At 49.9% G+C, this 25,207-nt stretch overlaps 1 pseudogene; it reads left to right on the forward strand.

Moving 5' to 3' along the window:
* Positions 1-23,777, forward strand: LOC124969533 (adhesion G protein-coupled receptor E2-like; annotated as a pseudogene).
* Positions 23,778-25,207: the final 1,430 nt, after the last annotated feature.

A 25,207-nucleotide genomic window follows, 5' to 3' on the forward strand; every position in this document is an offset into this window, starting at 1 on the left:
GGAAGTATTCTTAACTCAGACCAGAACTGAAAGTCCCCTGTGCCTGGACTTGCTGGCCTTTGCACCATGAGAAGCAGATGTCCAAGACTGCTGCCAGGTAAGTCCAGTCATGACATTGGTGACAGACAAGAACGAGAGCCAGGGGCCACCCCTCCAGTCCTTTGCTTCATTTCTGGCTTGTTTCTCACTGTCCCTACAAGAGAGAGCAGAGAAGATAGTTTTAAAGGATATCAGCTCTTTTTTTTTTTTAATTAAGTTCTCCAAGGAGAAAGTTAGTCCTAGAAAGTTACTCCCTAGTGCAAACTTTGGGACTTAGTGGGAATTCCTCATTATATTCCCCGTAGGCAGCAGGTTCCAGACCTTGCTAGGCTCAGGCCCCGTCCCCTCCCCCAGACCCTCTGGGAGGTGCCACCTGGGCTCTCTCTGAGGGATGGACAGGTCCAGAGAAACAGGACCAATGGGGCACTATACAGAGAGAAGGAAAGACGATTATTTTAAGGCTATGGCTCATGCAATTGTGCAGGCAGAGAAGTCCAGGCTCTGCCAGGTAGGTGGCAGGTGGAGACCCAGGGAAGATCTGATGTTGCAACTGGAGTCCAAAAGCAGCCCAGGTGCACAACTCCCTCCTCCTAGGAGGATCAGTCCTATTGCTCGTAAGGCCTTCTATGGATCAGATGAGGCCCACCTACAGGATAGAGGCATTCTGCTTTACTCCAAGTCTCCACATTTAACGGGGTCTCATCTGAAGAATGCCTCACGCCGGCATCTAGTGTTTGACCAACTGTCTGAGTACCACCTCTAGATAAATCGAGAAAAAATGAACCATCAAAACCCCTAGACTTTATTTTAGGGATAGATAAACACTCTTCATCTCCTTGCCTGTCTCTCTCTGGTGAATAGCAAGGAGATATCTAAGGCCCTTTGACTTGAGGCGGGTCCCCCAGGATGTGCCCTGGGAGGGGGCAGCTGCCAAGCGTCAGGAACATCAGGAGGAGGGGCCCCTCCAGCCTGAGCCAATATGCCCACAGCATCTTCCTGTTGGGGAAGGGAATAAGTCACCACTGGGTCTCAGGACAGGCCATGGGCTGACAACAGTAGCATCGGATGTGGCTCTCAGGTGCCCCAGTCACAGTTGCAGCCTGGGTGGCTGGTGTGGTGTGTGTCCCTGAGAAAGGGGACAGGGCCAGAGAGCCTGAACGACCAAGCTGGGGACCTGAGAGACCCGCCGGTCCAGACCCTTCTCTCCTACCTAAAGAACACGATGTGCTAAACCCCCAGACACATTGGGGTTTGTTTCCACACAACCCTAGGAAGTGGGGCCATGTCGGCCCCATTCTGCAGAAAGGGAAACTGAGGCAGGGGCAGGGAGGCAACCTGCCTGTGCTCCAGGATCTGATCCAGGGCCGCCGGGCTCCAGCCTCCTGCCCACGGGCCAGGAAAGCCACGGCTGGAGCCCAGACCTTGCTAGGCTCAGGCCCCTTCCCGTCCCCCAGACCCTCTGAGAGGCGCTACCTGGGCTCTCTGAGGAATGGACCAGGTCCCAGCCCTGGGTGGGTCCGCGGCCCCCTGCCCTCAAATGCACGGCCTTCGGCCTCCTCTCCCTGCTGGGCCTGACCCGCCCTCTCTGTGTCGCAGCCCTGTGTGTCCTGCTGAGTCTCTCGAGAGCCGGAGCCCAGGACTCGGAGGGTGAGTGTGCTGGGAGCCGTGTCCCCAGCCGGAGCCTGGGGAAGGGCCCCTCCCCCAGCCCAGAAGGAGAGAGGCCTCCCCACAACCCTGGGTGCTCCTCCGGGACCACGCTGCCCCCTCCCAGCCTCTGACCAGTCTATGCCCCACAGCCTGTGCCAGCTGGTGCCCTCCGCACTCGGAATGTGTCAATGCCACCGCCTGTCGCTGCAAGCCAGGGTTTGCTGCTTTGTCTGCAGAGGTCTTCACGGACCCTCTGGAGATCTGTGACGGTAAAGAGGCTTGGGGCGGGGCGGGCACACCAGAGACTGCGGGGCATGGCCCAGTGCCAGTGGGGTCGTGGGTAATGGTCAGAGTCTCGGCCTTTGACCTCGAGACCATCATCAAAGACAGAAAAGAAAAAGGAAACAGGAAGAAGGTGGAGAGACCAGGAAATGTGCGTGGCTTCCTGCAGAGAGAGGACCTGGGCCCCAGGAGTTGGTCTCAGTCTGCCCTCAGGTCTGGGGAGGGTGACATCGAGCTTCTAGTCCACTCCCCACCTTGGCATTGTCCCCTGTGTCCAAACCGGGGGTGTCAGCCAGAGGACTGAGATGAACAGAGTAGATTGTGTGGTCTTCAGGAATGGCTTGCTCCAGCCAGAGCACAGCCTCAGCATTACAGCCCAGGATTCTCTCCAAGAGATTCTAACTCAACATCAGACCCCATGCTGGGGTCAGGTAGGGGACAGGAGTCTCTTCCCTGAGACCCATGGCCCTATTATGTTGCAGACATCAACGAATGTGGGCCACCCATGAAAGTGTCCTGTGGAAAATTCGCAGACTGCCAGAATGTGGAGGGGAACTATTACTGCACTTGCAGCCCAGGATACGCGCTCCTTTCTGGGGCAAAAACGTTCACCAATGCAAGTGAGAACACCTGTCAAGGTAAGGCCCACCCCTCGCCCGCCCTTGGCATGAAGATCAGGACAACAGGGCTGCTCCGGGGCAGCGCCCAGTTACCGCTTCAGCACCTGGACTCGGAGACGGGGCAGCTGTGCCTGCACCCGCCACCAGGGGAGGCAGGGGGTGAGGGCCAGGGCCCTCTGGAACCAGCTGCCTGGGCCCCATCCTGATAGCTGTGCCTGTGACGATGGCCAGGGTGCTCATCAGGAACCCTGTGAACTTGTGAGATGTGATGACATCATTGTGATTTTCTGTTTAAAAAGAAAACAAAAGCCCTGCACAGTGATCTGTGCCTGTGGTCTCAGCTACTGGGAGACTGAGGCAGGAGGATCACTGGAGGCCAGGAATTCAAGGCCAGCCTGGGAAACAGAGAAAGACCCTGTCCCAAGGAGGAAAAAGTGGGGGGAGAAGTAAAAAAAAAGAAAAAGAAAAAAAAGAAAGAAAAGAAAAGAGAAACCACAGGAAAGAGCCCCTATGTTCTAAAACTAAACACAAAAGCAGAGGCTGGGGTGCAGCTCCCGGCAGAGCGCTTGCCTAGCAGAGCGCTTGCCTAGCAGAGCAAGGCCCTGGGCTCCCTCCTGGCACTGCCAAAAACCAAAACCAAAGGTGGCTTTGCTCTCAATTCACTATGTGACTTCAGACAAGTCACTTCACCTCTCTGTGCCTCTGTTCGCCCATCTGTAGAAGGGGAGTCGTGGGCTGGGGCGTAGCTCAGGGGTAGAGCACTTGTCCAGCAGGCTCGAGTCCCTGGGTCAGGCCCCAGCACCAGGGGCGGAAGTGGGGAGGGGAGCCATAGGTGCTTCCTCATAGAATTGAGGGACATGAGGTCCAAAGGCACTTGGCAGGTCCTGGTTCACAGAAAGTGCTATTTCAGCGATGGCTTTGGACTTCAAAAGGGCCTGGGCCCTAGGAGTTGCTCTCAGCCTGCCCTGAGGTCTGGGGAGGGCGATGCTGAGCTTCCAGCCCATCCCCACCTCAGCATCCCCTGGGTCCAGATCCAGGGCTGCAGCCAGAGGACTGAGATGCACAGGGACCACCTCACGTCCTCCATGCCCCCAGGTCACAAGGGTTGGGGTCCAGAGAGATACTCCCGTGGCATCCGAGGGTCAAGGCCCTGGTGTACCCATGTGGTGCCCGCTGCACGCACACCGTCCCACCAGCACAGAGAGGCAGGGTGGTAGGAAGGCCAAGCTCAGATGCAGGGATCAACTCTTGGGGTCCAAAACCTGGATTGGTCATCAGTTAGCAGCATCGTATCAGCATAATCGCTTCCTCTCTCTGAGCCCTGGGTATATCCTGCTATCCTGCCCCCCAGGAGCCTGGAACCCCCGAGATCCCATGAGGGCTGTGGCTGTCAGTGACTGGTTTCTTGGGGGATCCGGGGAGACGGGGAGGGAAGCCCAGGATTGTGTGTGAAGTGTGGAGCGTGGTGCAAGGACCCCTGGGGCGCCGCCACACCCAGTCAGCTCAGCTCCACCTCAGCCCCTCCACCTGGAGCACGTGCCTGCAGCCAGTCCTACCAGCTGGGAACAGAGGAGGAGACATCTGATCACCACGTGGGGGCAGGACAGGGGGCCCTTAGTGTGCATCCGCCCCTGTTCCAGGCCGGTCTGCTGCTGCTTCACACAGCCCAGGTGAGCAGTATCCTGCAGGTAGACCAGAAGCCCTCCCTGCCTCATCCTGACTCCATGAATCCTTCTGGGCCCTAAGAATCTTTGTCCCTTTCTGGAACACCCCGGCCCATTCTGCCATGAACTTTTACTCATTCCTGTCTTGGGTTCTTCTGAAGCTGTTGCTGTTAGCCTTTCACCTCCAGCTTCTGTTCTGTGGGTCCCTGGGACTCTCATAGGGGACCTGCTGCATGAGCATCTTCCTCTCCTATTTAGAGAACAGAGAGGGACGAGATGCCAGGAAGCACCCAGGGCCTCAGCTGGGGCTGCTGGGAGAAGCTTCCGCATTTCTTATCTGTGGCCAACTCTGATAAGGGGGATCTTCTGCCCGAGGAGGAAGCAGCAGACTCCCCTGGAGACGTGCTGGGGCACCTGGGAAAGGCCCATCAATGTCCACCTGCATTGCTGAGTGTCACACTAGGAGCTGGGGGTTTCTTGGGGATGATCAAGGGGTGCATTTGTGCCACGTGAGGAAACAGAGGTGGAAGCTGGCAGGGGGCTGGGGCCTGAGCACCTGGGTTTTTTGTGTTCTATGTTTTGTTTGTTTGTTTGGTACTGGGGATTTAACCCTGGGCACTTTACCACTGAGTCGCATTCCCAGACCTTTTAATTTTTTTTATTTTGAGACAGGGCCTCACTAAATTGCTTAGGGCCTCGCTGCTGTTGAGGCTGGTCTCAGACTTGCCTCAGCCTCCTGAGTCACTGGGATGATAGGCATGCGCCACCATACCTGGCTTGAGCACCTAGCTTTTGTTCTTGTTGCTGCTCTGTGGCAGGGGTTTTCTAAATTATTATAAAATATGCATACCATAAGATGTATCATTTTAACCACGTTCCAGTGTACTAGTTCTGTGGCACCGGGGACATTCGTGTTATACAACCATCTCAGTCATTCCTCCCCAGGAATGTTTTCCTGGGTTTTTTTTTTTTTTCCCCTTTATTTCTTTAACTGACAAATAAAAATATTGTACATATTCATCACGTACAGAATGATGTTTTGAAATAGGTATGCATACCGGGATGGCTAAATTGAGATGATTAGCGTATGCAATGCCTCACCTGCTTATTTTTGTGGTAAGAACACTTCAAATCTAATCCCTTAGTGATTTTTCAAGAATACAGCACATTGTCCAGACCCAGTGGTACAAATCTATATTCCCAGCAGCTCGGGAGGCTGCTGAGGCAGGAGGGTCACAAGTTCAAAGCCAGACTTCGCAATTTAGCAAGGCTCCAAGCAACTTAGTGAGACCCTGTCTCAAAATTAAAAATAAAAAGGGCTGGGGATGTGGCTCAGTGGTATTTGAAGACAGTCTACTGCCTTTTGTCACAGCGAGGGATGCCAAGCGTACTTTTCTCTGCCTGCTCCCCACACATGTTCCCACCCAGTTCCCACAACGGCCATTCCAACAGGCGTGAGGCCATGATTCGTCACCCCTCATTTCTAGTCCCCTGATGATCAGCAATGGCAAGTGTTTTCTTCTATGCCTCTGGGCCATTTGCCTACCATTTTCTGAGAAATGTCTATTCAGGTTATTTGCCCATTTATGAATGGGGTTAATGGTTTTCTTTTTTTTTAATGTTTTTTACTTGTAGATGGACACAATATTTATTTATTTTTATGTGGTGCTGAGAATCAAACCCAGGGCCTCATACATGCAAGGCAAGCGCTCCACCACTGAGCGACAACCCCAGCCCTGATATTTGATCAAGCTCCTTATTATATTTTGCATATTAACACCTAATAAGATGTGTGGTTTCAGCATATTTCTCCTATTCCTTAAGTTGTCTCTTTACTCTGTTGACCATTCTCTTTGCTTTACAAAAGCTGTTAGTTTGCTACAATCCCATTTGTCCACTTTTGTTGCCCGTGCTTTTGGGGTCCCATCCAAAAAACCACTGGCCAGATCAAAGTCATGAAGCTTTTCCCCTGTGTTTTCTTCTAAGTAGTTTCACAATTTCCAATCTTACATGTCACTATTTAATCTGAGCTCATTTTTATGTGGTCTGACATAAGGGCCTGGTTTCCTCCTGCGTTTGCATATCCAGTTTTCCCAAGACCATTTATTGAAGAGTTCTTTCCCCATTGTGCGTTCTTGATCAATCAACTGTAAATATGTGGATTTCTTTCTAGGCTTTCTATTCTATTTCCTGGGTACGTGGGTCTGTTTTCATACCAGTAGCACCCTTTTTTGACCATTACAGCTCAGCTCTACAGTACATTTTGAAGCCAAGGGATGGGAGATCCCCAGCTTTGCTCTTTCTTGAGCACCTGGCTGTGTCCTCAGGGGTTAATGATGAGTGTTGCTCTGGGAAGCTCTTGGCGATCATCCCCACCACCACTGCTTTGGCATCAAGGGTGGCCATCACTGCCCCTTTCTCTGAGTGGAAACCACCCGTAGGACCCCAGTAGTGGAAAGATTCCCACAGGGGAGGGTTCAGGGATGGCTGAGCCTCACTGCCACTCAACGATGGAGGGGGAGATGTAGATCCCTTGCTAGGCCCCCTCTGGCACAGAATCTGAATCTACACGTCCTTGGGCTCTGTGGTCCTCGGGACTTCCAGAGCAACCCAGCCTCAGCAGGTCCACCTGGGATCTTAGTCCTGTCTGAGTCTCACAGCAGCGTCAGGTCAAGCACTGGGATCCCTTCTCTGAGAGAAAACACAACTTTGGGAGGTGAGCCTTTGTCTTGTTGTGTTGCACACGTCAACAAATGTGGGCCAGGCATGACGATGTCCCATGGAAAGTAGGCAGACGTAGCGGGGCCAGAGCAGAGGGGCACTACTCCGCACACGCAGCCCAGGCTGTGTGCTCATTTCTGGAGCCAATTTTTTTTATTAATGACAGCCAGAACACCGGCAAAGTGGACCCTCCCCTCAGCCCCGCTCCCTATCGTAAGGTTTGAGGTTACCAGACCCTTTGCTGTGACATCTAGAAGGAAGAACCCTGGTTACAGGAGAGGTACCCTGGTCTGAGACAGGCAGGTGTGCATGTACCTGTCCCTACACAGAGGTAGCATGAAGGCCAGAGGCAGGCCCTGCAGCTGACTTCCTGGGTCCAAATCCCTACTGCACACCTGTTAGCTGCATTTTATTAGTCAAAACACTCCCTTTCTTCGAACTTGGTTTAACCATCTGTATTAAGAAGATGATAGTAACAGTGTCTACCTCCTGTGTCTTCCAGGAGGATTAAGAAAATTACAAGTGCCTTTAAGAGAGCCTGGCACATGGTGGGTGCTTACTCATCTTAGGCGCTTAAAAGCATTATTCCATGGTGCACCCACTTAAGGAGTTGCCCAGGGAGTTTGAGTCTTCCTGGGACCATGTCCCTGCTACTCAGAAGAAAGCTATTTCCACACAATTTGCTCCAGTCCTTGCCAAGGTCTTGCCTGACTCATGATCCCCAGGAGGAATAACTCCTGTTCATCTTCAGCTTTGCCTCCATTCCAGAGCAAGATGGTTAGACAAAGAAAGCTGCTTTGGGCATCCATGGGGCCAGATGGAATCCAGCAATGGGCAGGAAGGAGCCAGGACTCACCAAGAGAAATGTTAGTGCCAAGGACAGAGAGAAAAAGGAGGGTACATGAAGGTAGGAGGTACACCAGGCTAAACTGAGGATACAGGGTCCCTGTGGGTGCGCATTGTGCCATGTGTACACGCGCTGGCCAAAGGAAAATGCTTTGCTATGAATTGTCAAAAAGCTCCTCCTCTCCAGGAAGACACAGCCACATGTGATGCCTAGAAAGTGGGTGGGTTTTCAGCTCCTGCTTATGCACGTGCTTGGGCACCCTGAGGCAATGAGAGACCTAGACAATTGCACCTAGGGGTCGCAGATCCTTCTAAGCACAGACCCTCCTTCTCAGATGGTGGCTGTTGTTATTGAGGAGGTGCATTGCTGGGTTAGAAATAAGCCAGGGCTTCAGGGGTGAAGGACAGAGCTCATTCAGGTGGATGGGCACAGGTGAGCAGGGGTGAGGTCCCCTCCCAGTGGACTCCACAGGGAAAGAGCCGACTTCTGGTTTGGAAGAACCCTGCAGGTGAAGCCTCTGCTCAGTGAGGGGCTCAGCTGGGCCCTACTTCTACCCCTCCTCACCCTTCAACACTATGGTCTCCACTGTACCTGAAGATATAGCCACTGACCTCACAGTCCAGGAAGCCTACGATGGGCAGACCTGATACCCACTCCCTGGGTTCCTTGCCCCACCCTCTGAGGCATCTGAGAACTGTGAAAGACACTTGGCCGCCCATCCCCATTCACTCCCCAAGACCCAGAACCTGCGCAGAGGGCCACTTCTGGACTTTCAGGACACCCTGCTGACCAGCTGGCATCCTTTTTCCATGAACCGAAAGCGGGTGGAACTCAAGATATTTCAGGAGCCCGCGGCGAGCACAGTCCAGCGCCATTCTGTCCTCTTGCACTGTTAGTGGCTGCCGGGATGAGACCTGACCGTTTCCACAGGGGCTCAGCCACACCTGGAACACTCTCTGGTCCCCCAGCCACGATGGACCCAGGGACCCGGTCCAGAAATACAGGAGGAAGGAGTATCAAGGGTAGGCCCCAGTTTCCAGCCAACACTCCTGCGGGGAGAAGATGCGTTTCTCAACCACTAGCTCCTCAACCTCGCCCTTCTTGGCCACGCCCCCACCAACCGTGCCCTCGTTAACCACGCCCACAACCACGCCCTTCTTGGCCACGCCCTCATCGGCCACGCCCTTCTCCAGCGCTCTGCATCATTCATTTCACTGCCCTGCTCTGCATCCTGACTCCCCACTAACTTTGGTCCACTTGAGGGCACTGGAGGATGGTGTGGCAGGGGTGGGCAGGGTGACATCTAGTTGGGTGGAGGAAGATGCTCCAGTCTGGAACACACAGCGAGAGGGTGACACCGAAGACCACTGCCCAGCCCCAACCCGCTCCAAAGAAAGTCAACCCAGATCTCAAGGGGATTGACTACTGGGAACAGAGAGATGCTGGGTCCCACTCAGTAGGCCCACAGGTCTGTGTCCCTGGTGGAGTTGAAGGACAGATGGCAGAAGTGCCTGCCACCCTCCCTATCAGCACAGCTCCACTCTCTGCCGCTGTCTTCACCCACAGCTGGCCTGGATAGAACATGGATGCCTTCATGGGGGTCAGGAGGACACCAGCAAGGTCCCGGGGCTGCCTGACTGGATGTCGACCCTGGCCTCTCTGGCATGGTCCTCACTCCTGTCCCTGCCATTGATCTTGTCCCAGTGAGCCTGGCTCAGGGGCGGATCTCAGTTCATCTCCTTGGAGCTGGGCTCCCAGAGCTAGTGGGACGAGAGGGCACTGTCCTGCTAGGTCACTGGGACCCCAAGGAAAACTCAGTCATCGAGCAGCCACGCTAGCAGAATCAGGCCAAAGGCCCCCCTGGAAGCCAAGACCCGCCTCGGGAGCTCAGAGCTTCCCAGCACACAGCTCCAGGAGGACCCATCTGGCCTCTGCTCCACGTCCTCAGGCTGGGACACAGGAGGCCATGACACCCTGCCCCAGCTGGGAGCTTCCCAGGGAGGCAGAGGGCACAGGGAGGAAGCAGCGTCTGGAGACCATGCCCACCATGGAGTGCTTCCTTGTGGATTAGGAAAGGCTCCTGGGGGGCCAGCGGGGTCCTCCTGGTGCTTCCATGCCAGGAAACCGGGACGAGCGGCAGCCTGGGCTGACAGCCAAACCCTCTGATCACCAGGCTCGAATATGGCCCAACCAGCCCCCGGAAGCTGCCGGCTGCCGGCATCCTCCACCCTCCCCTTCCTCTTGCAGACGTGGACGAGTGTAAGCAGAACCCCAGAATCTGCAGGGACCACAGCACCTGCACCAACACTCAGGGCAGCTATACCTGCAAGTGTCTGCCTGGCTTTGAGCTCAACTTGACAGAACCGAAGCTGTGCACAGGTAGAGGCCCCAGGAGGACAAGTGAGGTTGGACAGGAGCCTGGGTGCAGCCCAGGCAGGTCTTGCGCCAGAGGGGGGCGACCTACAGGTTCCCACAGGTCAAGGTCATGGACTCTGCCTATGGATTCTGCTCCCAGGAACCTCGAACCACAGGGCAGGGAGGTCGCAGGGCCTTCTGGGCCCGAGGGTCCTGGTGGAGGCCCCCAGACCTCAGCTCCCTCCTCATCTGTCGCGTGAGAGTAGAAGAGAGAAGCACTCTCAGTTCGGAGAAGGGAGCCTCCACCGTGGCCGGAAAGGGAGCGGCCAGAGTCCTTGGTCAGGAAGTTCGCCCCCTGGCCTCAGTTTCCCTCCTGGCTCCACCTCCTGTAAACTGGGGACCAGGACCTTGCTGTGCCCCTCATGGAGGGAGGCCACCGTGAGGTGCTCTGAAGGGGAAGCTGAAGGTCGCTAGGTGGGGCACAGGCAGGGGTCCTTGGTTGGGGTGGCGACAAAATGGGGAAACGGGTGCAGCTAGTGGGGGCGTGGCAGCCGGTCAGGGGAGGGGCCTGACCCTCTGGCTTCGTCCTCAGATGTGAATGAATGCGCCCCTGGACTCAACCCGTGCCACAAGTCCACCCACTGCCTCAACCACAAGGGCGGCTACCAGTGCCACTGCCGCCCCGGCTGGAAGCCGGTGCCCTGGGTCCCCCAACGGCCCGAACACGACCGTCTGCGAAGGTCCGAGCTCGGAGGCCACACCCAGACCCACAGTCCAGCCCTGATCACAGCCCTCCCGGGCACACCGACCAGACCCCGTGCTCGGGCGCCTGCGCCAGCCCCGATGCTCCCGGGCTGCCTGCAGAAAGACGAGGTCCCGGGAAGGAGCTGGGGTTCTGACAGGAGGCTCCGGGGACCCGGGCAGCAGCCAATAACTAACGGGGTGACGTGCTTCCACACCTGTACAGGGCAGGCCTGGGGCGCACCAGGCCTCACATGCTCCCTGACCCCGCGCCTGCCACGCCAGGGTGTGGGTCGCCAGGTGGCAGCACCGCAGCCCAGGCCGGGCACTAATGGCAGGAAGAAGGGGTGGAGCTCGGAAGGCAGAGAGCAGCTGGTTGTGGCTGGGCCGGGACCGACCCCTCTCTCTGTGTCCCCAGATGAGGATGAGTGCAGCTCCGGGTGGCATCAGTGCCACAACTCCACCATCTGCCACAACACCCTGGGGTCCTACAAGTGCCTCTGCCACCCAGGCTGGGAGCCGATCCTTGGGCACCTCAATGGCCGGAACAACACCGTCTGCCAAGGTGCCTGGCCTGCCCTGACCCCAGATCCTTCCACACACACATGCACAAACGCACGCGCGTACACGTGCATTCCTCCTAATGAACCACTGTCCTGTTCCTGCAGTCAAGCCCTTCTTCACCTGGCTGCTGCCCCCCGGAGTCAAGAGCCAGGTGAGCAGCCCCAGGCAGGACAGGGAGGTGGGACTCCCTGGCTCAGTGCTGGTCATCCCTTGGCCCTGAGCCTCCCACCCACCCATGGACCCTCATCTCACCTCCCCAGAGTCTGTCCCGCTTCTTTGACAAAGTCCAGGATCTGCACAGGGATTTCAACCCAATCACAGCCAAGGACACAATTCAGGTAAGGGTAGGATCCTGGGAAGCAGGTGGAGACCTCCCAAGCTGGTGGGCAGCTTTGGTCTGGGTGGAGGGGGACAGGCCCAAGTTCAGTGGGGTCCTGGTCTGATCTGGCGGCTCTCCCAGGGCTGGCAGAAGAGGACACTGGAGGCCACACACCTGATGGACGCCCAGGTGCACTGTCTTTCCTCTTGCTCTGATCCTGGTCTTTGTTTTTTTGTCATCCTTGACATTTAAGGATGGAGCTGACCTCTGAGGAGCAAGGGCCATCCAGAAAGTCCCAAACAGTGCTGTCTTTAACCCAGCTGGACAGTGTCTGGGGTCTGTTCTCTGGGGCTGAGTGGTCAAGCTCTTCACGTGGTCCTTCTGACCCAAAGCCACTGGCTCTGTGCCCCCTTCCTCCAGGGGCTCATGCAGGGGGTGGATGAGCTGCTGGAGACCCCTGGGGACCTGGAGACCCTGCCCGCCTCACAGAAGCACTGTGTGGCCACACACTTGCTGGCAGAGGTGGAGAACACACTGATAACCCTAAGCAGGGCTCTGCCTGAGGAGACATCAACCTTCAGTTATTCTGCAGGCACACGTAAGTCCCTGGGTCTGCGCCAGGCTCCTGGTCCGTACCTCACTCCTCTTCAATCTCACTAGAGCTGAGGGACCACAGCTGTATCTCAGAGTGACTCACATAAGCAAATTGCAACAACTTAAATGCGTAAAACCACAAATAAGATACACTTACAGTATAGTATGAATTCTCAGCATAAGATAACAATAATTTTAGGTAGCAAAATTGAAAAACAGCTTCAAAAACTAATTTGGAGGCATAGAAATTAATCTCACTCAATATTTAAGAAAGATTTGTTTCATTATGGTAAAATCCACAGAACAAAATTCGCCATTTAAGTTTGCCGTTTAAAATTCACCAGTTCTATGTTTCACTGGAATCAAGAACATTCACAAACTTATGCAGCCACCCACCTCCATTTCCAAAACATTTTCACCACCCCAAAAGCAAGCATGGTACTTCCTCAGCTGTCATTCCTCACCCCTCCCTGCCCCCAGCCCTTGGCATCTGCTAATCTGCTTGCTGTCTTAATGGATTTACCTAAACTATGCATTTAGTATAAATGCATGCATACAATATGTGACCTGTTCATCTAGCTCCTTTCACCTGGAATAATGCTTTTGAGCATGGCATACCATCACTTCATCCCTTTTCATGGCTGAGTATTATTCCATCTTATGGGTGTTTTGTTGACCCATTCAGCCACTGATGAACATATGGGTTGGTTCCACATTTTGGCTATTGCAAATAGCGATGCTAAGAATATTGATGTATGAGTGTTTGAATAACTGTTCTCAGTGCTTTGGCGTGTCTACCAAGGAGTGAACTCACTAGGTAACCTGGTAGTTCTATGTTCGGTTTGGGGGGGAACTGCCAGACTGTTTGCAAAGTGGCCACACTATTTTATATTACCACCAGAGGGGCGCAAGTGTCCCTCTCCACAACCTCAGCAAAACGTGTTACTTCCATTTCATTTGGTTTTTATCATGGCCTTTGTAGTGTATGCGAGGTGATGTCTCCTTGTGGGTTTGACTTCTCCCTGTTGACTGGTGACGTTTAACATCTTTTCTTGTGCCTCTGGGCCATTTGTGTATCTTTGTGGAAAAATGTCTATTCAGATCTTTGTGCATTTGTGATTGGGTTGGTCCTTCAGTTGTTGGGTCATAAGAGCTTCTTATACGTTTTGACAGCACGTTGAGATGTGCAGTTTGGAAATGCTTTCTTCCATCCCGTTAGATTATCTTTTCATGTCTTTGGAAATCATTTCACTTTAATGTCAGATGTTTTAAATTTTGAGGAAGTCTACTTTATCTATTCTCTCCACCTTGCTTGCACATTCAGTTTCATATCCAAGAATCTATTGCCAAATTCAAGTTCAGAAAGATACCACCGTTTCCTCCTGTGGGCTTCAGTTCTTAGATGTAGGCCTTTGATCTGTGTTGAGTTAACCCTCCTGTATGGTGTGAGGTAGGGGGTCCCACTTCCTTCTTTACTTGTGAGTATCCCCCATCAGTCACTGAAGAGACTATTCTTACCCACATTGAATAGTCTTGGCCCCCTTGCTGAATACCAACTGACCATAGGTGCATAGGTTTATTTCTGGACTCAGCTTCCCATCTGTCTTAACGTCAGCACCATGCTGTGGTGATACTGCTCATTTGCAGTCGGTTCTGAAATCAGGAGGTGAGTCCTTCAACTTAGATGCTATTCTTCAACAATGCTTTAAGCACTTGGATCTCTTGCAATGCCATGTTAATTTTAAGGCGAATTTTTCTATTTAAGCAAATTAGAATATTAGTGGGTTGTTGGGATATTGCTAGGGATGACCTTGACTCTGTGGATCTCTTTGGGGAGTGTCACCATCTTACCAACATAAAGTTTCCCAGTCCATGAACACAAGGTGCCTTTCCAATCATTTAGGGTCTTTAACTCCTTTCAATACCTTCTATAGTTCTCCATGTACAAGTCCTGAGTCTCTTATTGAAATTTATTCCTAATGTTTTGTTAGATGTTTCTAACAGATATGGGTCTCTTATTTTCTTTTCTTGTGATATCTTTGGCATCACAGTAATACTAGTCTCCAGAAATTATTAGGTGGTGTCCCCTCTTCTGTTTTTTGAAATAGCATAAAAAGGATTCATGTTAACTCTTCCCTAAATGGTTGGTGAAATTCACAATCAAAACCATCTGACCTCAGATGATCATTTAGGAGGTTTTTCACTATCAATTCAATCTCTTTACCCAATATAGGTCACTTCAGATTTTCGATTCCTTCTTGAGTCAGTTTTAGTAGTTCACGGGTCACTAAGAATTTGTCCATTTCATCCAAGTTATCTAATTTGCTGGTGCACAATTGCTCTTACTGTTATAACTTTGTAACTTCAGATTCCATACAGATATATGTATATACACATATGCATACACAACACATATATACACATATATATGAAATCTGAAGTTATGAAGGATTATATACATACATTATATACATATTGTGGTTATAGTGAATTGGAAGTTTCACACATATCCACATATATATCACATGATAGATGTGATATATATATGTGCATATATAATATTCACATGTACACACATATATTCCTAACATAACTCTTCTTATTCCCACAACTCATAGAACTGTCCCTAAAGGTGCAGAAGCAAGGAGACGGCAATGTCACCTTGAGTCAGAATCAGGCAAAGATGCAGCTGAACTGGAATCTGGCACAGGAATCTGGTCACACAGGTAACATCTGGGATGGGGAGAAGGTGGGAATGTCCATCTTTATGCCAGTACCATACTGTTTTGAAGAGGCCTCAGGGTGGGAAAAGATGCCCAAGGATGTGAAAATACAGAATTAAAGCTAAAGGGTGGTGTGGCGGGGGAAGAGGTCACAAGAGGAGTGTCCCAAGGTGAGGTGCTGGGGAGTGATGTTCACCGAATTGTGCTCCGTGCATGTGTGACCGTGTGACAAGTCCCACCACTGTGTGTGATTATAATACACCAACTCAGAAGACCACCTAAGGAGGAAGGGGCCCTGGTGGAAACCCTGAGACGCCCTTGGCCTCATCCTGCAGGCCCTTCTGTGGTGGGCTTCATCTCCACTCCAGGGATGGGCAAGCTAATGGCCGAGGCTCCCCTGGTCCTGCAGCCTGAGCAGCCAGTGGCTCCCCATGGGACACACAAGAACTTGCTGCCGAGAGTCTCGCCTGTCCTGCTCTCAGATGTCATCTCGGCCTTTCTGAGCAACAAAGACACCCAGAACCTCAACTCGCCAGTTATCTTCACCTTCTTCCACCGTGTGAGTGCGGTGGGGTGGGAAGAGCCCCAGGCCCAGCACACCTCGTTGTCCTTCTTAACCTTGAGGTTCAGTGGGGCTCCCCCACAGGTGCACCCCATCCAGGAAAGCCAGCCCTTCCCGGGCCAGCCTCTCTGAGCACAAAAAGACCAGCTCACACTTGTGTCCTGTCCCTGTAGCTGGTGACCCCGGAGCCAAGGCTCAAGGTGCTCTGTGTCTTCTGGGACCATGACCAGAATGGACACGGTCACTGGGCCACTGCAGGTTGCAGGACCGTGGGCACCGGCAACGGCAGCACCACCTGCCACTGTACCCACCTCAGCAGCTTTGCCGTCCTCCTGGTCCTCTACGACGTGCAGGTGAGAGCCGCCCTCAGCCTCATTGCTGCAGAACCCCTCATGCCAACGACCCTGCTTAAGTAAGACAAAGCTGCTCCTCACGGTTCCTGTGGGTCAGCAGCCCAGCTCGGGAGACGAGTTCCTTGCACAGGGTCTTACAAGACTGAGCTGAGCGCATCAGCCAGGGCTGCAGGCCCATCTGGGACCTGCGGCCTTCCTCCAAGCCCCCCGGTTGCAGGCAGAATCCAGTTCCCTTCCCTTAGTAACTATCAGCAGGGGACCCCACTCTGTTCCTAAGCCACCCACACTTCTTCTCATAAGGCCCTCTTGTCGGCCTTCTCACAAAATGCCAGAGTTCCTATCTGAAAACCAGCAGGAAAATGTCCCTCATAGGGAAGCCCTCTCAAGTTTTGAATCTGTTTTCCCAGGAAGAGTCCAGATCTTTAATAGGGATCACCTGATTAAACCAGACACGCCAGAATAAACCCCCTAATCTAAAAGCCAACAGATTGAGACCTGACTTCCACCTGCTAAATCCCTCTCCAGCAACACTAGCTTATCACAGGATTGAAGAAGGTTTGTGGAACAGCAGCGGGTGGAGATATGAAGACCAAGTTAGAATTCTGCTTACCACCAGGTCTGTAAGACTAGGGTGGTCAGGTTTCAGGAAGGTCTGGTGATGGCGGGGGTTAGAGAGGGCCCCGGGAGTCAGGGAGGACCAGGGGCTGTGTTTGCCTCTCCTCTAGCCAGGTGAGCTGGTCACTTCTGCTTCCCCAGGATCAGACTCTCCCTCAGGTGAGCCCATCATGAGCACTTACTGCGAGAACCCTGTGACTAAATCATAACTACATTAATAGAGATCGCCAGGTTTCAACATATAGAGGCTGAACCTGTTAACAACCCCACCAGCATTACATGAAGGTGTGTGATTACTTGCAGACCTCATTGTGGGGCCCTTACCTGAGTGAGAGGTAAATATATCTAGGAAAAGATTTGTGTCCTTTTTAGCAGGAGTGGAATTGTTCATTAAGAACCATTTGTATTTCTGCCTGGAGGACTTTTTATTTATTTTTAAATATTTTCTGAGGAAACGATTTCAAATTTATAGATAGGTTGCAAAAATAAAAACAGTAGAAAATAAATCAGATACGTGATTAAAGGAAGAAAGTTAGTGATGATGGTAGCTTAAAATTTACACTTTACCACCTATTTCTCCAAGTTATCTTAAAACCATGAGAAAATGAAAAAAAAAAAAAAACAATTACTCCCTACCCAGATGCATCTATTTTGAAATTACCTCCATTTTATTTATCATGTGTACATTCTTTCCTTCTGTTCCTCCTCTGTCCTCCCTCCTAATTGACCAATTTTGTCTTTACACCAAAGAGTCTCAAGTGTGGCATGCACAAATATCACCTGCAGCGTTTGTAGTTTTTCAAACATTTTCTTGGAAAACAATTTCAAATTTAAAGATACGTTGCAAAAACAAAAACTACACAAATAATATCTGCATATACTTCACCCAGATGCACCTACTTTGAAATTTTTACCTTCATTATTTACCATTTGAACATTTCCCCCCTCCCTCGTTTCTCTTCTCTCAATTATACTGAAATAGAATTGATGGTGGGCCTTTTAATTTCTTTAAGACTTTAAGATGATTTTCAGAAAGAGGTGGGAGAAATGTGAAGTTTAAGCTACTGCTATCATTAAAATAGTTTTCTTGTTTTAGCCAAGTGTCTGATTCTAAATGCACAGGATTAGACCCAAAAGGAACAGGTGGTGCTGGATTGAGGCCAGCGGGGTCTGGGATGGGAGGTTAATGCCTGGACATGGAGGTGTAGATTCTGTCTTGTGGCCTTGTGTGACAGGGACAGAGGGACTGTGAGCATGGAGCTTGGCACACACTCACATATCAACACACAGCCTTCTTGTGCCCCACAGTCAGGAATTCCAGGTCTTCTCCTTGAGTAAGGACTCTATATCTGGTCCTTCTGGTAGCTTAACCGATCAGTTCAGAATACCTAAAATCTAATGTTCTGAACCTGGAGTCCTGCCTCATCAATTGCACACATGAACCTGGTCCCTCCATTCCTGAATTTGCTAAGCCAAATGACAAAAATAGCGGAGGGTCCCTACCTCAGAGCAGGGCAGCGACTGTGAAGGCTCCTTCCTCTGACCAGGAGGACGACCCCGCGCTGCACGTCATCACCTGCGTGGGGCTGGCCGTCTCCCTGCTGTGCCTGGTCCTGGCGGCGCTCACCTTCCTCCTGTGCAGAGCCATCCAGAACACCAGCACCTCCCTGCACCTGCAGCTCTCCCTCTGCCTCCTCCTGGCCCACCTGCTCTTCCTCACCGCCATCGACAGGACCCAGCCCAAGGTACCTAGGTGTCCCCACCCCGCCCACCCCAGGGGCTGCTGAGTCCACGGAGTTGGCTGCACCGGGCTCCTAATCAAACAGCCTTGGGTCCTGGGGAAGTCTAGGGGTTAGATGCCCATTTCACATCGACGAATTCAACCAGAAAAGGGACCCTGTTTACAACTCCGTCATCTACTGTCGCATGTTGCTTAGCTACAGGGCTTGCGCGGTTGGGCAATTCCTTCATTCTGTGTACCACGTGGGATGAACTGACAGCAAACTTTAGATGGTATCCATCAATCACGTGCCGTGGCCTCCTGATGCAATCAAGAGACACAAGTCGCAGGCAACGGGGCTGGCAGCACACGGCATCCTGTTGTACAGCAAACTTTTTTTCTGTAGAAAAAGGAGGTTCTACTGATTTTCTAATTTGATGTATTGAGTCTTTCATTCTCAGAATTTCTACTTGGTTCATTTTTAGAATCTCTCTTTATTGAAATGATCTTCCACTTCCTCTCTTAAGTTCATTCCTTACATCTTGTTCCAGCTCTTTCAACATGTTAACCAGGAACTTTCTGAATTCCTTCTCCAGCATTTCCTGTACTATGATGTCCAAGGAGTGAGTCGTTGAAGTGTGGTGGGCTGTCTTGCTTTTTCATGCGGCTTGTATGTCAACCCATCTTATGGGATGATTATCACCTCTGATTTTATGCGAGGGATTATTTAGTGAGCTTCTTTCTCCTACCAGCCCCAGGATGGGTGAATATTCAGCTTCTGACTCTTTTGTTCAATGTGCATCCTCAACTGTTCCCAGGATCAGCACCATTTTGGGAGAAGAGACTAAACCCTCTTAACTATAGTCACTTCTAAAATAATGAGAAAAGCCTAGGGTAGTAAATGTGTAAGCCAGTAACCATCATTTGTTGCCATTTGTAAGTATCAGGTACTGTACATAATTGTATTACCCTACTTTTATGTAACCACAAATGCATGAGCAATCTGGAGCACAGCAGCGCTTCCTGGCTGTGACGTCACTAGGCATCAGGACCTTTCCAGCTCTGTTGTAATCTTATGGGTCCACTGCATATGCAGCCCATTGCTGATGCATTACTGTGCCGTGCCCGAGTGCACATCGGAATCCCATGCCAGAGGGGCACAGGGGGCATCCTGGGCCACGCCCAGACCCTGACTGCTACTCGGGGTCCCTCTCCTCCCCAGGTGCTGTGCGCCATGGTCGCAGGCGCCTTGCACTACCTCTACCTGGCTTCCTTCACCTGGATGCTGCTGGAGGGGCTGTTCCTCTTCCTCACAGTGCGGAACCTGACGGTGCTCAGTTCCTCCAGCAGGAACAGATTCATGAGGAAGGTCATGTTCCCTGTGGGCTATGGAGTCCCGGCTGTCATTGTGGCGGTTTCTGCAGCATCCAGACCTCACCTCTATGGGACCCCTACTCGGTAAATGCAGATTCCACTTGTCCTTCTCCTCCTGAGCATGTCCATGGCCATCACTCAAATCCAAGTAGCATTTTGAGTATTTCAGAGCTTACGATGGAGGGACACTAGTAATCCTCAGGCACTTACCTGAACTATGCCTCTATTTACTCATTGATAAAATCAGGCTACACTTTTTTTCTGCATTTTTATTGGTACATGATAGTTGTCCATAATGATGGAATTTGTTGTTACATAGTCGTACATGCACACAACATGACAATGTAACAGAAGTGTGTACTTTCAATGAGTGAATTCTATGGGACATGAACTACATCTCCATAAATCCATGAAAGAGTCATAGTCATTGGATAAGTTTTGCAGCAGACAAATATATATATATATACTGAATCATGCAAGACAACCCTTAAAACCCCATCCGGTTCACAGGACTCTCAAACACTGTGAACGTGTTCACGGACCTCTGCCTGCTTCAGTGCTGATTACCTCAGTGACTCCCATTCGTCTTCATGTCTTCCTTGACATGATTCCCTTGGGGAATTCTCCTTAACCATCTTAATCCCATAGACCCAAAACTTAATATGACAGCCAAGGATCCAGTTTCAGAACTTTGCTTTTTTGTTTTATTGTGACACTGTGTCTACAGTGTGTATCCTCTGGAGGAGAGATGCGTGGCATATAAAACCATGTGCACTTTCTTGATATCTTCAGAGTCTATCACAGAGACACTCAATATTTGTTAAGGAAAGGGAGGAAGAGATCTAAGTAACTGCTCTGTTTCTTCAAGGATCAATGCACTTATTCTCTCTCTTTTTTGATTTTTTATTTGTTCCTTTTAGATAGGCATGACAGCCGAGTTACTTTGACATAGCATATATACATGGAGTATGACTTCCCGTCCCCGTGGTTTACAGGATGTGGAGTCACACTGTCCGTGGATTCCTATATGAACTTGGGAAAGTGACATTATTCTCTCTCTTTCTCAGTTGCTGGCTCCATCCAGAAAAGGGGTTTGTGTGGGGCTTCCTTGGACCGGTCTGTGCCATCTTTTCTGTGAGTGATGTCATCAGAGTTCCTCGCTGTCTATCTGAGGGTCATCAGAAGAGTGGGATTATGAGGATAGCAGCAAGAACAGGAATATCCCTAGATTGTTGTGGGTTGGGTTGGATTTTCCAGGACTTCTCCTACATCTGCAAATTCTAACACTACTTACAAATATTCAGACCTACTTCAGTGTGGAATTGATGCTTTATGGGCTAGAATGGAGAGACGATGGGTTTAAATTTTTATTCAACCTTCGCCTTGGGGGTGGGGGTGTAGCTCAATGGCAGAGAACTTGCCATTGGGATTCCATCCCCAGAACTGCAAAAGAGAAAAGAAGATGTTAATAAACCTTCTGTGGTTTTTTTCTCTCTCTCTCTCTCTCTCTATCTATCTATCTCTATCTCTCTCTCTCTCTCTCTCTCTCTCTCACTCTCTCTCCCTCTCTTTGGGGGCAGGGGGTTCTTTTTACTTATACATAACAGTAAAATCCATTTTGATACATTTTGTAAGCATGAACTATATCTCATTCTAGTTGGGACCTCATTGTCATGAATGTGCTTGATGGTGGGATTCACTGTGATGTATTGTTCACAGGAAAGTTATGTCAATTCATTCCACTCTCTTTGCTTTTCTTCTGTGGCTTCTTGAAGATCAATTTCATTTTCTTCCTGATAACCCTCTGGATTGTGAAGAGCAAGCTGTCCTCCCTCAACAGAGATGTGTCCACCCTCCAGAACATGAGGTGAGATGGAGCAAAGGACACAACCCCACAGACATGGATGATGCCCAAGAGCAAAGCCATGTGCCTGGACAGCCCCTCTGGCCCTCCTCAGGGGCTTCTGAGTGGCCCGGAATTAACAAGTGCAGATGTGCTTCCATGGCTGCCAGTTCAGACTCAGGACTCGCTGCTAACACCCCAAAACACATCCATCTCTGATCCCAGCTTGTGACCCCTCGGCCTCAGGAAGAATTGGCATAGGTTGATAAGCCATCCTTGGACTTTTCCCAGTGGTTCTACAGCAAAAGTTCAAAGAGCATTTATGTTCTGGTGACAGTCACCACATCTCAGCCTGCACTTCCTTGTCCCACCCTCAATTCAGAAAGCTTCTCACCCGCCAATGTTCCTCCCTCTAGAAAATCCTAATCCACTCCGATCCTCCGGGAGGCTTGGGCATTCCTTCATTCAGCGTCTCTGTGTAAAAGTCATGCTCTTTCTTCTAGTTTCCTCTCATTAACCTTTCGAGTTTTTCCATATCATTATTTAGTTGCACTAGTCACTTGAACAGACTGTACACTTAATGTAAACAGAAATTTTGTCCTATGTTTATTTTGTCCGAGATGGGGTCTCACTATGTTTCCCAGCCTGGCCTCCAATTCCTGGGCTCACGCAATCCTCTTGCCTCAGCCTCCCAAGCAGCACCACTGCCCCGGTTTCTCTGTGTTAATTTTTCTGTCCAAGCCCTAGCACGGGGCATCCTCAGCAACCCTGGCTAATGAAATTTGGGATCTTCATGGAACAAACAAAGTTTTGGAACTAACCTTATGAAGTATCACTGTCCTTGGTCCAAGTCAAAATGCTATCCTGGACCCAAAATGGCATTTTTCTTGTGGGATATCACTGAGAGTAAAGTCAGAGCTCAGCCTGAGGAATCGCGTACCGGGGAGGGTAGGAGCCTCCGTGGGTGGAGATGAGAAGGGCCTGATTGTGTTGTGGGTGCATACTAAGCCTCCCTTCTCATCCAACCTAGGCTGCTGACATTTAAAGCAACGGCTCAGCTCTTCATCTTGGGCTGCAGCTGGTGTCTGGGCACTCTGCAGGTGGGCCCCGTGGCCCGCATCATGGCCTACCTCTTCACCATCGTCAACAGCCTGCAGGGTGTCTTCATCTTCCTGGTCTACTGCCTCCTCAGCCAACAGGTACCCCTGCCCACTCCCACCCCAGCCTTCCCACCTGCACCCCTCTCAGTGAGCTGACCCGGAGCCTGTGTTGCCTCTGCAGGTTCGAGAGCAGTACAGGAAATGGTTCACAAGGATCAGGAGAGCTGAATCCGAGTCCTACACCCTGTCTAGCAGGGCTGTGACTGACAGCTCCAAACCCAGCACGGTAGGGTCACTCCCTGTTCCGAGGCAGGATGTCTCTTCTCCTGTCCACAGACCATGCTTCCTGCCTTCTGGACTCCATCATTCATGCCTGCCTGTCGGCTGGCCTTACAGGATTCCCTCTCCCGCCCTTCCTTCCGCCTCCTTCCCTCTTATTATCATTGTGTCTCACCCCTATCTTTGAGTCTCCTACATGCCTCTTACTCTCATAAAGATCTGAGAGTTGACAATAGAGTCACCTGGACAATCAGGACAATTTTCTCATCTTGAGATCACCTCACTCATATGTGAAGTGCAAAAAAGTTGATCTCGTAGAAATTCAGAGTAGAACGGTGGTTCCCAGAGGCTGGGGGAGGAAAGGGACTGGGGAAAGATTGATCAGTGGGTACTAGGTTACGGTCAGGAGGAAGAAGCTCTGCAGTGCTGTGCACAGTAGGTCACTAGATAACAAAGTGTGCCGTGCGTTTCAGACAGCTATGAGCGGGCTGGGGTGCCGCTCCATGGTGGTATGTGCAAGGCCCTGGGTTCCATTCCCAGCACCACATCTTCTTAAAAGCTAGAAGAAAGGATTTTGAAAGTTTTTACCCAAATAAATAATACATGTTTGAGGAGATAGCTATGTTTAGCCTGATTTAAACACTCCACAATATAGACACATATAAAAACATCGCATTATACCATTAATATGTGCGATCTAAATGAGTTTAATTTAAAATTAGATTTTTTTTAATCTTTAACATACTCATACTTGAGAAGTTCCTTTTTCCATGCATGGTAACATTCATAGGTTATGGGATTAGGACGTGAACATCCTTGGGAGTCATTATTTTGTCTACACCCCGATTACACAGGTTTGGTGTATCTCATGGAGTCCGTCCAAATCTGCCTCCTGTTGTACATTGGTTAAGGGCCCCTGGGTTCAATCCTGTTATAATATATATATATATATATATGTGTGTGCCCCAATCAATGGTGCATCCATGTATGTTAAAAAATCCTTCTCAATTCCAGGAATCAAATAGGCCACAGCGCAATAATACTAGGCGGCTTTAACACACCTCTCTAACCATTGAACAGATCTTGCAAACAAAAATTGAACAAAGAAATAATAGAACTCAATAACACAATCAATAATTTAGACTTGACAGACATATATAGAATATTCCATCCATCGATGAGTGAATACACTTTCTTCTCAGTAGCACATGGATCCATCTCTAAAATAGACTATATTTATTCCAGAAAGCTACTCTTAGCAAATATAAAAATGGAGATACTACCTTGTTTCTATCAGATCATAATGGATGAAATTCAAAATCAATGATAAAATAAAAAACAAAAACCACTCCAACACCTCGAGACTAAATAATATGCTATTAAATGATGCATGGATAGTAGAAGACATAAAATTCTTATAGGTAAATGAGAACAATGATACAACATATCAAAATCTCTGTGACACTGTGAAAGCAGTACTAAGAGGAAAATTCATTGCATGGAGTGTATTCAATAAAAGAATAAAAAGTCAACAAATAAATGATCTAACATTACATCTCAAAACCCTAAAGAAAGAACAACAGAACAATAACAAAAGTTGTAGAAGACAGGAAATAATTAAAACCGGGAAATAATTGAACTCAATTGAAACAAAAGAAAAAACTCAAAAATTGACAAACAAAAGTTGGTTATTTGAAAAAAAAAAACAACAAAATTGATAAACCCTTAGTTACACTAATGAAGAGAAGGAGAGAGAAAACTCAAAATACTAGAATTCGTGATGAAAAAGGAAATATCAAGACAGACATTGTTCAAATACAAAACATAATTAGAAGCTCTTTTGGAAATCTACACTCCAACAAAATAGAAAATCTCAAAGACAGACAGGTTTCTAGAGACATATGATCCATCCAAAATTAATCAGGAGGGCATACATAATTTAAACAGATGAATTTCACCAATGAAATAGAAGAAACCATCAAAAGCTTACCAACCAAGAAAAGCCTGGGACCAGGTGGATTCTCAGCCAAGTTCTACAAGACCTTCAAGAAGAACACATTCCAATCTCCTCAAAGTGTTCCATGGAATAGAAAAGGAGGGGACCCTTCAAACACATTCTATGAAGTTAGTATCACCCTGATACCAAAGCCAGACAAAGGCACCAAGGAAAGAAAACTTTAGACCATTCCCTGATGAACATAGATGCAAAATTCTTAACAAAATTCTAGTAAATTGTGGTACAAAA

The sequence above is a fragment of the Sciurus carolinensis genome, chromosome 17 (assembly GCF_902686445.1).
Source record: "Sciurus carolinensis chromosome 17, mSciCar1.2, whole genome shotgun sequence".
Taxonomy (NCBI): domain Eukaryota; kingdom Metazoa; phylum Chordata; class Mammalia; order Rodentia; family Sciuridae; genus Sciurus; species Sciurus carolinensis.